The sequence below is a fragment of the Scylla paramamosain genome, unplaced genomic scaffold (assembly GCF_035594125.1).
Source record: "Scylla paramamosain isolate STU-SP2022 unplaced genomic scaffold, ASM3559412v1 Contig43, whole genome shotgun sequence".
NCBI lineage: Eukaryota > Metazoa > Arthropoda > Malacostraca > Decapoda > Portunidae > Scylla > Scylla paramamosain.
The window spans coordinates 295,001-315,000 of record NW_026973708.1 but is presented as its reverse complement, the minus strand read 5'-3'; the positions used below and the strand labels follow the sequence as shown (position 1 = coordinate 315,000).

Sequence of the window (20,000 nt, the reverse complement as noted above, 5' to 3'; positions counted from 1 at the left end):
ATCAGAGCTCTCTTGTTTGTTTTTTAAAACTTAAAAAAGAAATAGAGCTCAAATATGTGATCTGTCTGCTATTTCATCTCTAATAATGCCTTTCATATAGAAATATCTAGCATGATCTTATGTATATCCTTCTTTTTTTTAACTCAATATCACTGCACATGTTGAAACTCATTTGATGTGTGAAAAGTTCCTGGATGATGAGTGTAGTGCTAATTGGTGGCTAACTTTTCTCTGGTTTTTGTGGCTTAAGGCCAAGGGACAGCAGACCTTTTCTCTTTTGTTATGGCACTCCTTGATAGTTTCTCTAATTTGTCCATCCAAATGATTTCTTTAATTTTCTTTTATATTTTATGCTAAAGTTAGATATCTAAACTTTTGTTTTCAGCATTTTTGCCATAAATCAGTTACTTAGTATATCTTTATCTTTCTTTCATGATTGTCATAATTGTGTAGTTTTTTTTTTGTCTGTGTCTGTTATAAGCTGATAACACCCTCATCATTTTATGACACTTGGTAATGACACCAACAGTAGTGATAAATAATAGGCCTGGATGAAAGATTTATACAGTTATAAACACAGTCTTACCAGTAGTGTGATACGTTGATGGTAACTCCAAACACATACTGAGTTTAGAGGCACAGTGCAGTGTCTTAAGGAGTTTTTGCTCAATAAAAACAAACTCTTGAGCAAAACAAGCTTACGATCACATCAGACAAAAATACAGCTAAGGCTATTTACCAACAGCATAATAAACAATTTATATTGTGACATAATGTGAGATTACATACCTGTCTTATTTCCTTTTCCCTCAAGACTACACATTTGCATATATCTGCATGGCATATGTAAATTACATAACTATTTTATGCTTATATCCATCTATGTAGCATCTTTTATTGTTGTATGTTTCTTATCATTAGATGTAGAAAAATAGTTATAATAAGTAAGTGAGCTTTGTTCTTATTTTAAAAATCTCCATTGAAATATAATGAGGATCTAGAATATTATAAAGAACTGTTGATCCTTGCCAATGATGGATTTGTCATTAATGAAATTTGTGATTGTGTGAGCGGATAAATTATGCAAAAATTTAATCCAACAACATGCAGATTCTAAATTGCAAGAAAATATACATTGTTCCTTTCATGCTCACCAGTACACTCTGTACAGATGGTAAATTTCCACATATAACCAACAGCAGGAAAAGCCTTAAAAAAAAAATCTTAGACAAATTTTGTGTCTGAACTGTATTTAATGAAGGATTTTTGGGACCAGAAAGCAACATAAAACACAAGAAGTTGTAACTAACCAGGCATCAATCTTCATTTACATAGTAGACTGTATTGTAATTTACATGAACTCACTACAATTGTGGTGATTGATAATATCTTTGTTTACCTGGAAGTGGCCACCACTGGGGCTATAACAGATGATCCCTGACCAATTTATGATGATGATTATTATGAATATGTCAATGATGATTTAAAGATGACTAGTTATGCAATTAAGTAATTCATTTATTTTTATTAAGTTGAGTAAAAGTAAGTGAAAAACATGTAACAGATTTAAGTCCTGAATATGGTTTGGTGAAGATGATAATCTGAACTGCTTGATCACCATATCTGTTGCTTTATTTTCATCACAATCTCTCTCTCTCTCTCTCTCTCTCTCTCTCTCTCTCTCTCTCTCTCTCTCTCTCTCTCTCTCTCTCTCTCTCTCTCTCTCATTCTTACACATGCACAAAGCTCATCCATTGGTTCATGCCACATTTCTTGGAGTGCACCCATCCACCTCCACACACACAATAGTTCCTTGAAAATTTAAAAAAAAATAGAGAAGGGTGTGAAGATAGGGGATGGAAAAGATGAAATAAGAGAAAGAGAGGGAGGCAGATCAAGACCAATTTATTTGTTTTTATTTGCCTGTATTTACTTTTTTTTACATTTTTACAAGTTGAGCCACACTTGTAATATCCAGATTTTAAAATGTGTGTGTGTGTGTGTGTGTGTGTGTGTGTGTGTGAGAGAGAGAAAGAGAGAGAGATTGGAATGTGTGTATATGCATATACGTATGTGTGTGTGTGCAAGGGATAGAGAGTCCAGTCTCTTTACTTCATATAAGGTGTGTGTGTGTGTGTGTGTGTGTGTGTGTGTGTGTGTGTGTGTGTGTGTGTGTGTGTGTGTGTGTGTGTGTGTGTGTGCATGTGTGTGTTTATTTACTTAGTTGTATTGTACAGGGCATGAGCCAAAGATCATTTTGTCCTGTCTCCATAACCATATTTATCCAGTTTCTCTTGAAACATGTGTACACTGTTTACTGCAACCATCTCTTCCTTCAAAGAATTCCAGATTTCAATAGTTCTATACGGGAAGCTACAATTCTTGATGTCACTTGAACATCCACTATTCTTTATTTTCTTACCATGTCCGCTCATCTCTCTCTCTTCATTTTGCATCCGTGGTACCAGGTCATTTCTGTCAGTTCTTTCTATATTGTTTACTGATTTATACATTATTATCAGGTCTCCTCTTTCTCTTTTCTCTTGCAGTGTTTGTAAACTCATCTCTTCAAGTCTTTCTTCATAGCCATTTTCATGAGTATCCTCTGTATTCCTTCCAGTTTCCTGATATTTTTTTTTCTGTGTGAAGCCCAAACTACTACTGTATATTCCAATTTAGGACATATGCTTGTTATAATTTTCTTCATCATTTGTTTATCTAAATAGTTAAATGCCACGTTAATGTTTGTTAACAAGCTGTATGTAGAGTTGAATATCCTGTTTATGTGTCTTTCAGGTGATAGTATGCCCTGAATCATTACTCCCAAATCTTTTTCTTCATTACTTTTCATTATTATTTCTCCTCCCATTTTGTACTTCCATGAAGGTCTCTTTTTACTTTTTCCTATTTCCAACACATGGCATTTTCTTGCATTAAATTCTAGTTTCCATCTTTGGCTCCATGCATGTATCTTGTCAATATCCTTTTTTAACTCCTTGCAGTCATTTTCATCCTTTATTATTTTCATTATTTTTATTTCATCAGCAAACAAGTTTATATAACTATTTAGATCCTCTGTCATATCATTCACATACATTTGAAACATAATAGGTGCCAACAAAGATCCTTGCTGTACCTCACTTGTCACTTTGCGCCAACTTGAATTAAGCCTCTGCTCTGGGCCACCACCTGAGGACTCGCCGGGGCAGCCCAGTACCTTGCCTCACTCTTAATGTCTGATTACTGTTCTCATTTCCCTCCACTTGAAATAATCCTCCATCCATCTTAATGTTGCTCCATTTAGTCTTCCTTCATTCTCTAACTTCCACATAAGACTTTTGTGGGGAACTTTTATCAAATGCTTTTTTCGAGATCCAGGTATACCAAATCAACCCTTCCATCCCTATCTTGTGCTCCATCTATTACTCTCATATAGAAGCTCAGTAGATCTGTGACACAGGATCTCCCTTTCCTGAATCCAAATTGCTTTTCTGTAATTATCTTTTCATCTTCTAGATAATCCACCAATCTATCTTTATTATTTCACAAAGCTTGCTTACAATACTTGTTAGTAACACTAATCTATAATTTAATGGTTCCATTTTATTTCCCCTTTTGTATATTGGCACTATGTTAGCCTTTTTCCATTCCCTTGGTACTTTTCCTTCTCTCAACAAGCTGTTAATTATATCCCATATAGGTTCTTCCATTTGTTCTCTGCATTCTTTTAATATCCATCCTTTTACTTGATCTGGTCCCATAGCTTTTCTAACATCCAGCTCTTCCAGCAGCTTCTTGATTTATTGTCTCTTTACTTGTATCTCATGTATTTCCTCATTCTGTGATACCACTTTCAGTGCCACAAACTTGGTTTCCTTTGTAAACACGTATTGAAAACTCCCATTCATTAGTTCACTCATCTCCTCAGTAGTTTCATAAATTATTCCTTCCCTTTTTAACTTGTTTATGCCATCTCCATGTTTAATTTTCCTGTTTATGTATCTGTAGAAGAGTTTTCTTACTATATCACTTTCAAAGTTTCTTTCTGATTCTCTTATTATACTATATTCATTCCTTGCCTTTCTGTATTCTTTCCTAGTATTTCTGTTCAGTTGTCTCATCATTTTCTTTCATGCTCTGTCCTTTTTCTTTTTTGCTTCTACTCACCTGGCATTATACCATTCATGTTTCCTGATTTTCACTTTATAACTTGGCACAAACTGTTGCACCCCCTCTCTACACTTGCTCAAAAATATCTCTTATTTTTCTTGCACTACTTTACTTTCAAATAGCTCTTTCCAGTTCATTTTTCCATAGAATTTATTAAGCTCTGCAAAGTTTGCCTTAGCATAGTTCTGTCTCCCATTTCTGTATTATTCTTTCCTCTGCAACACCATTTCCTCTTGTGGTACCATTTCTACCACACTTCCACTTCTTCCCATTGGACTCAGACAGTGTATACTTGGTCTATTTTCTGGCATTTTTGTAGACACTAAGTCCAACTGTGATGGTTCTTCTTCTCCTTTACATCTTGTAGGCTTGTACACCCATTGTCTCATTGTATTCATCATCATGGTTTGTATTAGTTCATCGCTCCATGATCCAACATTTTCTTTCACTTCCATCTCCTCCTAGTTAATTCCTTTAGTGTTGAAGTTACCTACTAAGAGCACTTTGATAATTTTCCTTATCATTTCCTCTTTGCTATTTTTTTGTTTCTAGTTGCATACTTTTAAATTTATTGGTCTTCCATGCATTAGTTTTTGGCTGTATCTATGTCACAATTATTTTCCTTTTTTCACTTCCTTTGATCTTAATCACAGCACTCAAAGTTTCTGCCACTCCATCACCATATTCCATTTCCTTAACAACAATATCCTCTTTTACCAATATCATCACTCCTCCTCCCTTTCCTTTTCTGTCTCTCCTCCATGTGCTATATCCTTCCTTTTCAGATCCCAACTTTATTTCCTATTTCAGTTTGGTTTCTGTCAAACATACCACATCTGGTTTATTGTTCTTTAAGTGGTTTTAAGTTCCAATAGGCTTGACACCAAACCATCTACATTAGTATACATAATCTTTAAACTAATTCATGGTATCTTTGTGCCACCATTTCCTCACTTTTGTGCTGCAGCTTTCCAGGTAAATCTTCTCGCTTGTTCCTGTGTTCTCTCCTCGTTTTTTGACTGGGCCTATACTCTCAATTCTTTCAGTTTACTTCTCTCTTCTTTGTACATGTCTCTTTATCCATATTTCCTTCATTCCCTCTACTTTTGCCAATTTTCCTGTTGTTTGCAAGACATGTTCTGCTGCTGTTTGTGTCATGGATCTTATTTTCATTGGTCTTGTTCTGTTTTCATCATACTTTCCAATCCTGTAAACCTCTTCAGTTTGTTTCACTATCCCTCTCCTCCCCATGCCACTTCTGCTTCTTTCTCTCTAGCTATTTTCATGGGTAGGTTCTTCTTGACCCCAAATATCACCACACATATCTTTCTCTGTACTGTGTCTTTCACAAGATTACTTTTTTTTCCTTTATTATTTTAATCACTGTCTTTTCTATATCCTTATTGTTTTCCTATTGCTGTTGCCTTATTATCTCCTCTGTGTCCAACTTTTGTTGTTCTTTCTCTTTCCAACTTTTGACTCCCTCTGTCACTAACTTTTTCACTTCTCCAACCCTAACCTCTCTCTCTTGCAAAGTTTTCTTTAACTCTTTGTTCTCTTCCTTGAGTTTCTTAATTTCTTCATAGCACTTCTTGTACTGTGTGTGTGTGTGTGTGTGTGTATTTACCTAGTTGTATTTACCTAGTTGTATAATACAGGGTCCGAGCCAAAGCTCAATTAGTCCTGTCTCCATACCCGAATTTGTCCAATTTCTCTTTAAACATGTGCACACTCTTTGCCGCAACTACCTCTTCTTTTAAGTTATTCCATATTTCAACCGTTCGATGCGGAAAGCTGTATTTCTTAATATCTCCCAAACAAAGACTCTTCTTTAATTTCTTCATATCAGGCGCGCGGTGCAACAACAACATAACCGAGAAATGGAAGTTTCGAGAAAAACGCGCTCAAAGTTAAACACTGATTGCGCACAATAGGATACCCTTAAATAAGTAAGTATTATACATCATTTGAAAGGTCTTGGGTAGTTCTGTTTGGGGATGTAGGTTTCGAAGTGATAGGTGACGATTTTGGGTGGATGACTTACGCGTTAATTAACACGTATACCGTAGGTAATAATTTTTTTTCCCGATATTGTTTTCATTTGTTAATAATGTGTTAGAGCCTATTACACATAGTATTAGGTGAAAGTTTCATGAAGATTGGTACATAAATAAATTTTTTATGAATTTTTTTCCGAGCGTAAAAAATAAAACTTACTCATTACCGGCACGTTATTTCTCCGCACTACGCTCGACTTTGAGCCTTAGTACAGGTGCTTAGATGGTCGAATATGACTTGGCCAACATCACCACGAGACTTTTACACCCTTCTACCACACGGAGCAGGCAAAAACACGAAATCTCAAATTTCACGGTTACGTCGTTGTTGCACCGCGCGCCTGATATGTCCCCTTGTACGTACGTCTATCTCCTTCCTCCACTTTTACAACTAGGTCATCTCTGTCTATCTTCTCCATGCCATTTACTAATTTGAACATTGTTATCAGGTCTCCTCTTTCCCTTCTTTCTTGCAGTGTTGGTAATGCAATTTCTTCCAGTCTTTCCTCGTAACTTAGGTCTTCCAATTCAGGTATCATTTTCGTAGCTGTTCTTTGTATTCTTTCCAATTTCCTTATATCTTTCTTTTTGTGTGGAGACCATACCACTGCTGCGTATTCCAGTTTGGGACGTATCATGTGTGTTATGATTTTCTTCATCATTTCTTTGTCTAGGTAATTAAATGCCACCCTGATATTTGCTAGCAAATTATATGTAGAGCCAAATATTCCATTGATGTGTTTTTCTGGTGAAAGCGTGTCTTGAATTATTACTCCCAAGTCTTTTTCTTCTTTGCTCTTTGGTATTGTGATACCTCCCATCTTATACTCCCATGAAGGTCTCCTTTTACTTCTTCCCATCTCCATTACATGGCACTTCTTTATATTGAATTCTAATTTCCATCGTTTACTCCATTCATAAATTCTATCAATATCCCTCTGTAGTTCCTCACAATCCTCTTGGTTCTTTATTACTTTCATCAATTTTGCATCATCTGCAAACATATTAATGTAGCTATTTAAACCCACCGTCATATCATTTATATAGACCTGAAACTTTATAGGTGCCAACACAGACCCTTGTGGTACTCCGCTTGTTACTTCGCACCAACTTGATTTATTATCTCTGATTACTGTACTCATTTCCCTACCTTGGAGATAATCCTTCATCCACTTAAGTATTTTTCCTTTTAGCCCTCCTCGATGTTCCAGTATCCATATGAGTCTTTTATGTGGAACTGTATCAAAAGCTTTTTTCAGATCTAAATAGACAGTATCAACCCAACCATCTCTCTCTCTTGTAGTTTATCTATTACTCTTGTATAAAAGCTCAGTAAGTTTGTTACGCAAGATCTCTCTTTCCTGAAACCGAATTGTTTTTCTGTTATTATATTTTCTTGTTCAAGATATTGCACCCATCTGTTTTTAATGACTATTTCACAGAGTTTACTTACAATACTCGTGAGTGAGACTGGTCTGTAATTCAGTGGTTCCATTTTATTACCTCCTTTGTATAACGGTACTATATTTGCTCTCTTCTATTCCTTTGGTACTTTTCCTTCCTTTAAAGAACTGTTAATTATCTCCCATATTGGTTCTTCCAATTCCTCTCTACATTCTTTCAATATCCATCCATTTACTTCGTCTGGCCCCATCGCCTTCCTAGTATCTAGCTCTTCCAGTAGTCTTTTAATTTCTTTTCTTTCCACTTGTATGTTTGCTATTCCTTTCTGTTGTTCCTCATCTCCCAGTGATGCAAAGACAGTTTCTCTTGTAAATACAGACTTAAAGCTTTTATTCAGTATCTCAGCCATCTCTTGTGTGGTTTCATAAATTTCTCCATTTTCCTTCAGCTTTGTAATAGTATCTCTATGCTTTATTTTTCCATTTACATATCTATAGAAAAGTTTGGGTTCTTCTTTACACTTTCCAACTACATCTCTTTCAAAATTTCTTTCTTCTTCTCTTCTTATTTTAACATAATCATTTCTAGCTGTCCTGTATTCTTCTCTATTTATCTCATTCCATTGTTTCCTCATTTTTTTCCATGCCCTCTCCTTCTTCTTTTTTGCCTCTGCACACTTTGCATTGAACCACACTTTCTTATTTTCTTTTACCTTATATCTTGGCACATATCTTTCAACACCTTCTCTAAACTTGCTTAAAAACACTTCATATTTTTTCTGCACCTCCATACCTCTTAATAAATTATTCCAATCAAGCTCTCCGTAGAATTTCTTTAACCCTGTAAAGTCTGCCTTAGCATAATTTTTTCTCTCATTTTTATATTCCTCATTGAATTTTGGCACTTCTTCTTTGATCTCTATCTCCATCTTCACATGATTACTTTTTCCCACTGGACACAAATATTCTATACTTGGTTCATTTTCTGGCTTTTTTGTAAAAACCAAGTCTAGTAGCGATGGTTCATCTTCCCCTCTGTACCTAGTATTTTCTTTCACCCATTGATCCATCGTGTTTACCATCATAGTCTGTAAAAATTCTTCACTCCATGTACTGGCAATCCCTGTCACCTCCATCTCCCCCCAGTTTATCTCTTTGCTATTAAAATCTCCTACTAGTAACACCTTGTTTCTTATCTTTAGCATGTCATCTATACTTTTTATGAACTCGCTTTGCATGTGCTTATAATCATCAGTCCCCCAAGTGTTGGTCTTTGGAGGCATGTATGCAACAATCATTTTTCTGCTTTCTTGTCCTTGGATCTTGATCTCCACACTCAATGTTTCTGACCTCCCTTCACCATATTCCACTGTTTCTATCAAGATGTTTTTTCTTACTAGAATCATCACTCCTCCTCCTCCCTTATTCTTTCTATCTCTTCTCCATGTGTTGTATCCTTCTTCTTCAAATTCAACATTAATCTCCCTTGTTAGTTTTGTTTCCGTAATGCATGCCACTTCTGGTTTCTTTTCATGTAAATAATCTCTTAGTTCCCTTAGGCTGGACACTAATCCATCTATGTTTGTATACATAACTTTAATTTTATTTATTGTGGACCCATTTCTTTTGTGTTCTCTCTTTGTTGTCTTACTTCTTGCTCCGCATTCTTTAACCACCATTTCCTCATTTTCATGTCTATCACTCTCCATATATATCTTTCTGCCTGTTCCTGTGTTCTCTCTTTTTTTTTTTGTCTTGGCCTCCTCTTTTAACTCTTTCACCTTGTTTCTTTCCTCCTCATTCATTTCTCTTCTTATATATATATATAGGTATCCTTCATACCCTCTATCTTTCTTAACAAACTCGTTCTTCTCAGGATGTGTTCGGCTGCCGCTTGGGTATTTAGTCTTATTTTCATGGGACGTTTCCCCCCTTCTGAATATTTCCCAATCCTGTACACTTCTTCTATTTGTATATCCGTTTCATCTCCTTCTACAATTTTCCCAATGACATATGTATGTATGTATGTATGTATGTGGATAGATGTGGTGTATATATATATATATATATATATATATATATATATATATATATATATATATATATATATATATATATATATATATATATATATATATATTCTTCATTAAATATCATATATTGAAAGTAGATCTAATTCTTACTCTATATGTCTGTAGGAAGATGCATAAATTTTTCTCAGCCAATGTCAATTTTTTTTGTCTATGTGCAGTTTTCTTCAAAGTAGGCAACTAAATCTTTTTAGGTTTTTCTGAGATTGTATGGTCTAATATTTACAATTATGAAAAATTGTATATGATAATCATGATGATTTAGAGAGTATATTCTGCTTTTCATATATATATATATATATATATATATATATATATATATATATATATATATATATATATATATATATATATATATATATATATATATATATAGATAGATAGATAGATAGATAGATAGATAGATAGATAGATAGGTGGTAGATATTTAAATAATTAGATAAGGCACTTTTACTCTTCTGGATTTCAAGATCCCTGTTTGCAGTGAGATATATCACAGGTATTTGTTTCTTGTATAGTTATGATTGCTTACATCATGTAACCTTTGATTATAATCTTCCCTATAAGACATATACTAATATTTTCATGTTCATGTACAGCCATCACTAAATTGATCCCAAAGAAACAGTAGAATTCTATTATCCAAATTTGAAAAAAGCCATTTATCAGAGTTAATTATTATATTAAATTATCAAATTCTTGATTAATAATTCCCATGTGCATTGCTAGGTAAATAGTTTGTGGTCATTTCTTGCACTACATTGGATGGAAAGGTGGGACATTTTTCACTGATTGTTTGATTTCATCAACCACTCTTGCTTTCTTGTCTTGGCTATTTGCTCACTCATGATTCATCAACCAATCATGTCCAGCTATATCTGATGCCTTTTTTTTTTTTATGTAAGAGGGGTGCTGGCCTAGGGCAACAAAGAAAAATAGAAAAAAAGCCTACTGAGGTGACAGTCTCTAAACAGAGACCAGAAATGATCACCAAAAATTGAAGGATAAGTGTCTTGAAACCTCCCTCTTGAAAGAATTTAAATCTTAGGAAGGAGGAAATGTGGAAGTAGGCAAGGCTTTCCAGAGTTTACCAGAAAAAGGGATGAATGTTTGCGAATACTGGTTAACTCTTGCATTAGAGAGGTGGACAGAATAGGGATGAGAGTAAGTAGAAAGTCTTGTGTGGCAAGGCCATGGGAGAAGGGCAGGCATGTAGTTAGCAAGATCAGAAGAGCAGTTAGCATGAAAATTGTGGTAGTAGATGGCAAGAGGTGCAACATTGCAGTGGTGAGAGAGAGACTGAAGACAGTCAGTTAGAAGAGAAGAATTGATCAAACAAAATGCTTTTGATTCCATCTCTAATGCAAATTAATATTATTGATATTTGGAACTTGGGTAAACACTGACATCCTTTAGTAGTTAATGTTGAAAACTTAAAATGATTTGAGATTGCATGTTAATCTGGTTGAAAGAAAATGTATGCTGCATACCAAAACACACACACACACACACACACACACACACACACACACACACACACACACACACACACACACACACACACACACTGATAAGACCTAGACTAGAATGTGCAGCAGTAGTGTGGTCGCCATACAAGAAAATGGATATAAGGAAGTTGTAGAGAGTTCAGAGAGCAGCTACGAAGGTGGTAGCAAGTATCAGGGACTTGTCATATGAAGAGAGACTGGCAAGGATACATCTACCAATGTTGGAAAAGAGGAGAGAAAGAGGAGACTTGATTGTGATATATGAAACATATGAGGGAGTAGAGGAGGTGGACAGGAGCGACTTAATGGTCTGGGATACACAGGACACTAGAGGACATGGGAAGAGGCTGAAGAGGAGTGCTTGTAGAAGAGATGTCAAAAAGTACAGTTTCCCATATAGAAGTATTGATGTATGGAACAGTCTGGATGAGGAGATAGTAAATGCAGAAAGTATACATGGATTCAAGGCTAAGTTGGATACTAAAAGATATGGAGATGGGACAGCATGAGCATAGCTCTTTTTCCATAAAGCACAACCAGGTAAATACAACTAGGTAAATACACACACATCTTGGTTGAAAGTAACTAGTGTTGGACCGATAATGTTTATAAAATATGTGAGTGACATACATGAAGAAATAGATAGTTATATGAGCTTATTTGCAGATGATGCTAAGCTGATGAGAAGGGTAGAAAATGTAAATGACTGTATGGTATTGCAAGATGATTTACATAAGGTAAATAAATGAAGTAAATCTTGGCAAATAGAATTCAGTTTAAGTAAATGTAAAGTAATGGAGTTTGGTAAAAGTAAAAAAAGAATACAATATCATTATGAGATGGAAGGTGTGAAGTTAAAGAAGTCAAAAGAGGAAGTGGATTTGTAACAGTTACTGAAAAATTTGATTCACAGACACATTGATAAAATTACTGGAGAGATGATGAATTTGTTAAAAAGAGTAAGAATGGCATTCTCATGTTTGGATAAAGAAATTATAAAAAAATTGTTGATATCCATGATAAGACCAAGATTGGAATACGCAGTAGTGGTGTGGTCTCCTCGTATAAAGAGAAATATGAAATTAGAAAAAGTACAAAGAGCAGTCACTAAGATGGTTCCAGAGTTGAGTAAATCGACCTATGAAGAGAGATTAAGAATGTTGGAAATTCCTACCCTTGAAAATAGGAGAGAGAGAGAGAGAGAGAGAGAGAGAGAGAGAGAGAGAGAGAGAGAGAGAGAGAGAGAGAGAGAGAGAGAGAGAGAGAGAGAGAGAGAGAGGAGGCTTAATAAACATCTATAGAATGATAAATGGTATGGAAAATGTAGACAAAGATTTTCTAAATTTGGACACATGGAGTACAAGGGGACACAATAAGAAGTTGAAGAAAGTTAACTGTAGAAGAGACATTAAGAAGTATAGTTTTCCTTGCAGAAGTGTGAACAAATGGAATGAACTCAGTGAAGATGTTATCAGTGCCATAACTGTCCATGCTTTTAAAACCAAACTGGATAGATGTAGAGACGGGATACTATGAGATTACTCCCCTCCCATAAACCACAACTTGGTAAATACAACTAGGTAAATACACACACACACACACAGATGTTGAAGGAAATGGGACTGCCAACTTTGCAAGTTAGAAGTAAAAGAGGAGATCTAATAACAATGTACAAAATAGTTAACTGCATTGAGAAGATAGACAAGCAGGACGTGGTGTTGCTGGAAGATGAAGCTGGATGGACAAGAAGGCACTCAAAGAAGATCAGGAAGAGTCAGTGTTTGACGGACATCAAGAAGTACAGTTTTTCACAAAGAACTGCGGATATCTGGAATGACCTAAATGAAGAGGTTGTTACAGCAGCAAACATGCATAAATTTAAGGAAATGCTGGATAAATATAGATATGGAGACAGACACTATGAGCCCTGCTTGAACCATGTACTATACAACTAGTTAAATACAACTAGATAAATACACAACTTAAAGACTACCTAAGGAACAATAAACCAGACGTGGTATGTTTAACGAAAACCAAACTAAAAGAGGAAATAAAGTTGAGATTTGCAAAGGAAGAACATAGCACATGGAAGAGAGACTGAAAAGGAGAGGGAGGAAGAGGAGTGATGATACTAGTGAAAGAGAATATTTTTGTTAAGGAAATGGAATATGGTGATGGAATGGTAGAAACTGAGTGTTGTGATTAAGATCAAAGGAAGTGAAAAAGGAGACTTACATACCACCAAAAAACTAATGCATGGGAGACCAATAGATATAAAATTATGCAACTAGAAACAAGAAATAGCATAGAGGAAATGATAAAGAAAAGTAACAAAGTGCTCTTAGTAGGAGACTTCAACACTAAAGGAATTAACTAGGAGGAGATGGAAGTGAAAGAAAATGTCTGGGCATGGAGCAAAAAACTTCTGCAAACCATGACGGTGAATACAATGAATTACAAAATGGAAGGAGAAATAATAATGAAAAGTAATGAAGAAAAAGATTTGTGAGTAATGATCCAGGACACATTGTCACCTGAAAGGCACATAAATGGAATATTCAGCTTTACATACAGCTTGTTAACAAACATTACGGTAGCGTTAAACTATTTAGATAAAGAAATGATGAAGAAAATTATAACGAGCATGCAACGACCTAAACTGGAATACACAGCAGTAGTTTGGGCTCCACACAGAAAAAAGATATATGGAAACTGGAAAGAATACAGAGGATAACAACAAAGATAGTACCAGAATTGAAAGACTTAAACTATGATGAAAGACTTAGAGATGGGATTACCAACAATACAAGAGAGAAGAGGAAGAGGAGACCTGATAACAATGTACAAATTAGTAAACAATATAGAAAGAATAGACTGAAATTACTTGGTACCACAGATGGAGAAGGAAGAGAGACAGATGAGGGGACATGGGAATAAAATAAAGAAGAGTGGAAGTTCTAGTGACATCAAAAGACATAGCCTCCCGTATTGAACTATTGAAATCTGGAATGATCTGAAGGAAGAGGTGGTTGTGGCAAACAGTGTACACATGTTTAAAGAGAAAAAGGATAAATATGGTTATGGAGACAGGACAAACTGAGCTTTGGCTTGTGCCCTCTACAATACAACTAGGTAAATACACACAACTCCCAACCTTGGAAAAGAGATGAGAGAGAATTGATATGATTGCATTCTACATATTACTGAGTGGGGTAGAAAACTAGATAGGGAAGATCTATTTGTAATGAATGAAAGAAACAAGGGGATGGAAGAAAACTAAAAGCAGCCACCTGCAGAAAAAAAAATAAAGAAGTTTAGCTTCCTTCATAGAAGCATTGAGGCATGGAATGGACTGGAAGGGGAAGTGGTGTGTGCTAGGAGTATTCATGACTTTAAGGAAAAGTTGGATAAAAACAGTTATGGAGACAGGACAGTATGAGCTTAGCTCCTCTCCTGTATGTCACAACTAGGTGAACTCTCTAATGCAAGAGTTAACCAGTATTCTCAATCATTCATCCCTTTCTCTGGTAAACTCTGGAACTCCCTGCCTGCTTCTGTATTTCCACCTTCCTATGACTTGAATTCCTTCAAGAGGGAGGTTTCAAGACACTTATCCTTCAATTTTTGACTACTGCTTTGGACCCTTTTATGGGACTGGCATTTCAGTGGGCATTTTTTTTTATTGGATTTTTGTTGCCCTTGGTCAGAGTCCCTCCTACATAAACATAAACACAAACACACACACACACACACACACACACACACACACACACACACACACACACACACACACACACACATGAATGTGCAAAACAGTTGATCCAATCAGTATATGACTTAATAATGCTCTACAAAAGGGAATGGAAATAAAGAAGATCCACTAATTACAAGCCTGCATTTCTGACCAACTTAGACATTTAGACATTAGTAAAGAATTCAACAAGATTCTCACATAAGGCTACATATTATCAAAGTCAGAAAATGAAACAGTAAAGAAAAAGTGGATGGAAAAGAATCTGAAGGGAATATAAATGACATTGGTGGTAAAAGATTAAGAATCAAACTGGAGAGAAGTAGCAAGTGGAATGCTGAAATCAATGTTGGATAATTATTAATGATGCTTTTAGCATACATATATTAATAAGTCATATAGATATATATATCTGATGGTAGATAATGAACATTTTATCAAAGAAGATGAAAACTACAAAGATTGTGAGGATTTGATCTGGAGGATTATTGTGACAAAGTATGTGTATAGAGTATAAGATAGAAAATAGATTTTAGAGGAAATAAATGTCATATGATAGAATTTGTGAAGAGTGGACATGGACCCACATGGAAAGAAAAGTTGGTAAATATTTAATATCAAGAACAATGAAGGAAAAAGGCCTAGAAATACTGACACAGAATAACTTGCCATACAAAATAATAAATAAATAATATATATATATATATATATATATATATATATATATATATATATATATATATATATATATATATATATATATATATATATATATATATATATATATATATATATATATATATATATATATATATATATATATATATATATATATATATATATATATATATTTGGAGAGACATATGTCATGTTTAGAAATATAAGGGTGACCTGTCATTATGTGGACAAAGACCTGATGAAAATGGAGTGATTAGGCCAATATTAGAATATTCCAGAAGTTTTATGATCTATCCTAAAAAAAAAATCATATCAAGCAGTTTTGAAAAATATAGCAAAGTCATGTTAAAAAGAAATACTAACTTATTATGAACATTTGTATTTTTAATGAAAATTACCAACTTTTGTAGAAAGAAAGAGAGAGGAAACTTATTTATGATATACAGAGTAAAATCTCATCCAGCATTCGAGTATCCGGCAGCTTTAAGTATCCGGCACATTTTTCCCCGAGCCTTAAAATCAATAAAAAATCAATGTGTACTCATAAAATCGATTAAAATTCCCGCGCGAGGCATACTTTGTCCCCTCGCCACCAGAGCGCACTGCTTCGCGCCACCCGCGGCCCACTGCACTGTGATTTACTCAGTGACTCAGTCCTGCGTGTGCACTGTTAATCGCCTGATGCCTTCATCATGCCTAAAGTTGTAGAAAAGAAGAAGCGTGTTGTGGCTTACACTTAAGCAGCTGATCAGATCAGCTGCTGATTAAGATCAGCTGATCTTTTTGTTATGGTAAGATGCGTGAGTGTAGGGTGGTGATTGTGGACATAATTTCACTTCTGTTCAAGTATCCGACAATATTCAAGTATCCGGCATGTCGGCGGTCCCGTTGATACCGGATAAGAGGGATTTTACCTGTACAAGTAAATTAACAAACTAAAAGAAATAGGTAGAGAAAAGATGTATTGCTTTGAGGATAAAAGAGGGACTAGTTGTTTAAGAGGACACAAGGAAAGTTGTGAAAACAGAGATGCTGGAATGACAAAAAAGTAAAATTTTTTTTTATGTAGAAATATATATACCTGAAACCAACTAAAATAAAAAAAAAAGACTAAAGGAGAAGCTGGACAAATATGGATATAAAAACAAGACCACACAATTGTATATCAGTTCATATATACCATAGACACACAAACATTATTCATGCCCTTTATTTTTCAATGCCAGGGGAATACTGTACATACCATCATTCATTGCAGCAACTTGTAACTTTCCTTTAGTAATCTACTTTCACATACAAAATTTGTAAGTGTAAATGCTAGTTACCAGAATTTTTACCCTTATAAACTATTGCATCATGAGATTTGGTTAAACAAAGGATTCTACTGTGACAAGAATTTCAACCATAGTATGCTTTGTTTTACTGGATTTCATATTTTATAGTGTATCATTGTGTGAAATAGGTTACAAACATATTGCAGATAGTATTTTATTAAACAAATATATAATAAATTTGTTAAAACTCAAAACAGAAATGTATTTCTTATTAGCATTTATTGAAAGGCAATTGAATAACTTTGGAAAAGAATTACTTTGATTAGAAATGTAAGAAATCTACAAATCTATGGTATTTTTATGAATTTTTATAAACCTAGCAAGATATTCTCAAACCACAACTCACTTGATTATATTTGTTTATGATTTCTGTAAAGAAAACAAGTTCATTTGAATTCAATTAGATGCAATGAAAATTAAAATAAAGTCTGTATTGTTTTTTGAGACACTATAAAATATATTAGTATACAGCATACTCATGTTTATGGTTAGTCTGACTTTTTTTTTCTTCAGAAAGACAAACTAATTCACCTATGTTAAACACAAAGAGGCACTAATAATTATCCAGATCTGTGAATAAAAGGCACATTTATCAATACATTTATTCTCCCCATCTCTCTCTCTCTCTCTCTCTCTCTCTCTCTCTCCTCATCTCTCTCTCTCTCTCTCTCTCTCTCTCTCTCTCTCTCTCTCTCTCTCTCTCTCTCAACTAATCCTTTAAATGTCTTCATTTTGCTGTTCATAAGCCCAGCCATCATGGCTTGTCTAAGTGGAACAATCAAGTATAAGTCAATATTATTTATGAGTGCATATTGATGAGACTGATGAGACACAATTAATTTAAGGACATTGAAGTAAAGACAGCAGGTGTCTTTTGTGACGGCCCTAATGTTTTCCAGTAATGTGTATGTACTCCCATTTTATTTGTATAGTTATTTACAATATAGCTCTAATTAGCTTTACAACATATACATTATTAGCTTATGTAGAATGTTTGATGGTATAGATCTTAGATGAAATAGTGTCTCATTTTTCTTTTTTCTCTCTCTTATTTGAGTCAGCAGAACCACTTAAAAATTACTATGACTGCCATAATTTTCACATTGCATTCTAATTAAATGAGTAACTTATGGTTTTTTATAGGTAATGTTTATCAATCATATATTATGTCTTTCATAATTGACTGGAAAATCAAACATTTATTTGTATTGAATAATCCTGGATATGTGTCTGTAGTTGTATGCTTTGAAGGCATTTTTCTTCTCTGTACATCAAATGGCAGAAAAAAAAAAGTAATTTTGTATAATTATGTGTATTTTACAGTTGAAATCATGTGATGACAAATTACAAGAACATCAAAATAGAAAGCTTACATGAAAATTTTGCATCATGATTATAGTTAATTTTCATATTTCCTAATAATGATAAATGAACACACTTTAGGTGTTTCTGCCACATTTCATATGCAATGATCAAAATCTTTAGATTTGTAAAATTTATTTGTCTTTGTTCACTTATTTATGCAAAAAATAGCCTACAGCTTATAAGTCCTTATTTATTTATATTGAAGTATACTTTACTTCACAATAGTATGCACTTATAAGATCAAGTAATACAATCTATCTTTGACTCTTCTTCATGTTTTTATACTCACATTTTCAGAGATTGCTTTATATGAATAAAATCTTGCATAGCAACTTAGATTTACTGCATTTTTAAATAAAGTTAAACTTTCCTCAAACTAAAACTTTTGGCATGAACTTTGAATTATATGAAAGAAAATACACATGTGCATGTTAAGAATATAATTATTTGGTTCTGCTTGTCTTGTGTCCAGTATCAGTGCTAAACTTATATGGTAATTATATCTTACTATGATGTACTTGACATGAAGATTGCAAATGTGAAAAGACATTATTACTTTTTTTAAAGACTGCTGATGTTATCTATGAAATTCTCTCTCTCTCTCTCTCTCTCTCTCTCTCTCTCTCTCTCTCTCTCTCTCTCTCTCTCTCCTCTCTCACTCTCTCTCTCTCTCTCTCTCTCTCTCTCTCTCTCTCTCTCTCTCTCAACAAGTCTGAAGGTTTTATGGTTCTGATTGACTTGGGCATGGTGGGTAATTTTGACTAGGTAGTGATATGAATGATATAGCTTAGACTGTTTGCAGCATCTTACTTTTACAGAGTTTAAGCAGTCAACCATGAAATAAGTTGATAATAATTATATAAATATATGTTAAGTAATATTTCAAAAGTTTTTAAAATCATCATATTGTTGAGGCATCTAGAGCAAATTAAAAGTGTGTATGAAAAATCCAGGTGAAAAGAACATTAATAATTACAGAAGAAAAAAGCAAGTAATTAAGTTCAGGGATGTAACAGAATAACTCATGAATTTCCTCTTTCCATTACAGTAGTGCACTAAATTTAACTGTTTGATATGCCATATTTGTACACTATTCAAACTCATATGACATGTATGAAACTAATTGGCCATCAATGAAGTAATAAAATGAGATATATATATATATATATATATATATATATATATATATATATATATATATATATATATATATATATATATATATATATATATATATATATATATATATATATATATATATATATATGAAGTCCTGTAGTAGGAAGCATGGATTTTTTACTTTTTTTTTTTTTAAATCAAACAGGATGACCAGATAATAAAGATAAGAAAAAAAGTAATGTGGACATTATGTAAGTGAAGCTGATTTTGAGAAGGTTAAAAATGCTTCCATGACTGGAGAGTTTTCTTATGCATCTTGTATACTGCTTTCTTTTTAGTTGTGTTTTTGTAAGAAGTGAAAATAACATTAATAGTGTTGTGTACTGCACTGCACATCTAAAATTTGAAATATGCATTCAAAACACCTAAAGTTGGTCTTCCTTTTAAGAAGACTAATCCATCCTATTTGTTCCACATATAAGCTGCTTTATATGTTATGCTTACAGACTTACAGTGCAGAATTTC

General features: G+C 34.0%; 1 protein-coding gene across 7 annotated transcripts in view; it reads left to right on the top strand.

Annotated features, from left to right (window-relative positions):
* Positions 1-20,000, top strand: part of LOC135098060 (calcium-dependent secretion activator-like) — a 316,893-nt gene that overhangs the window by 51,646 nt on the left and 245,247 nt on the right. The window lies entirely within an intron of this gene.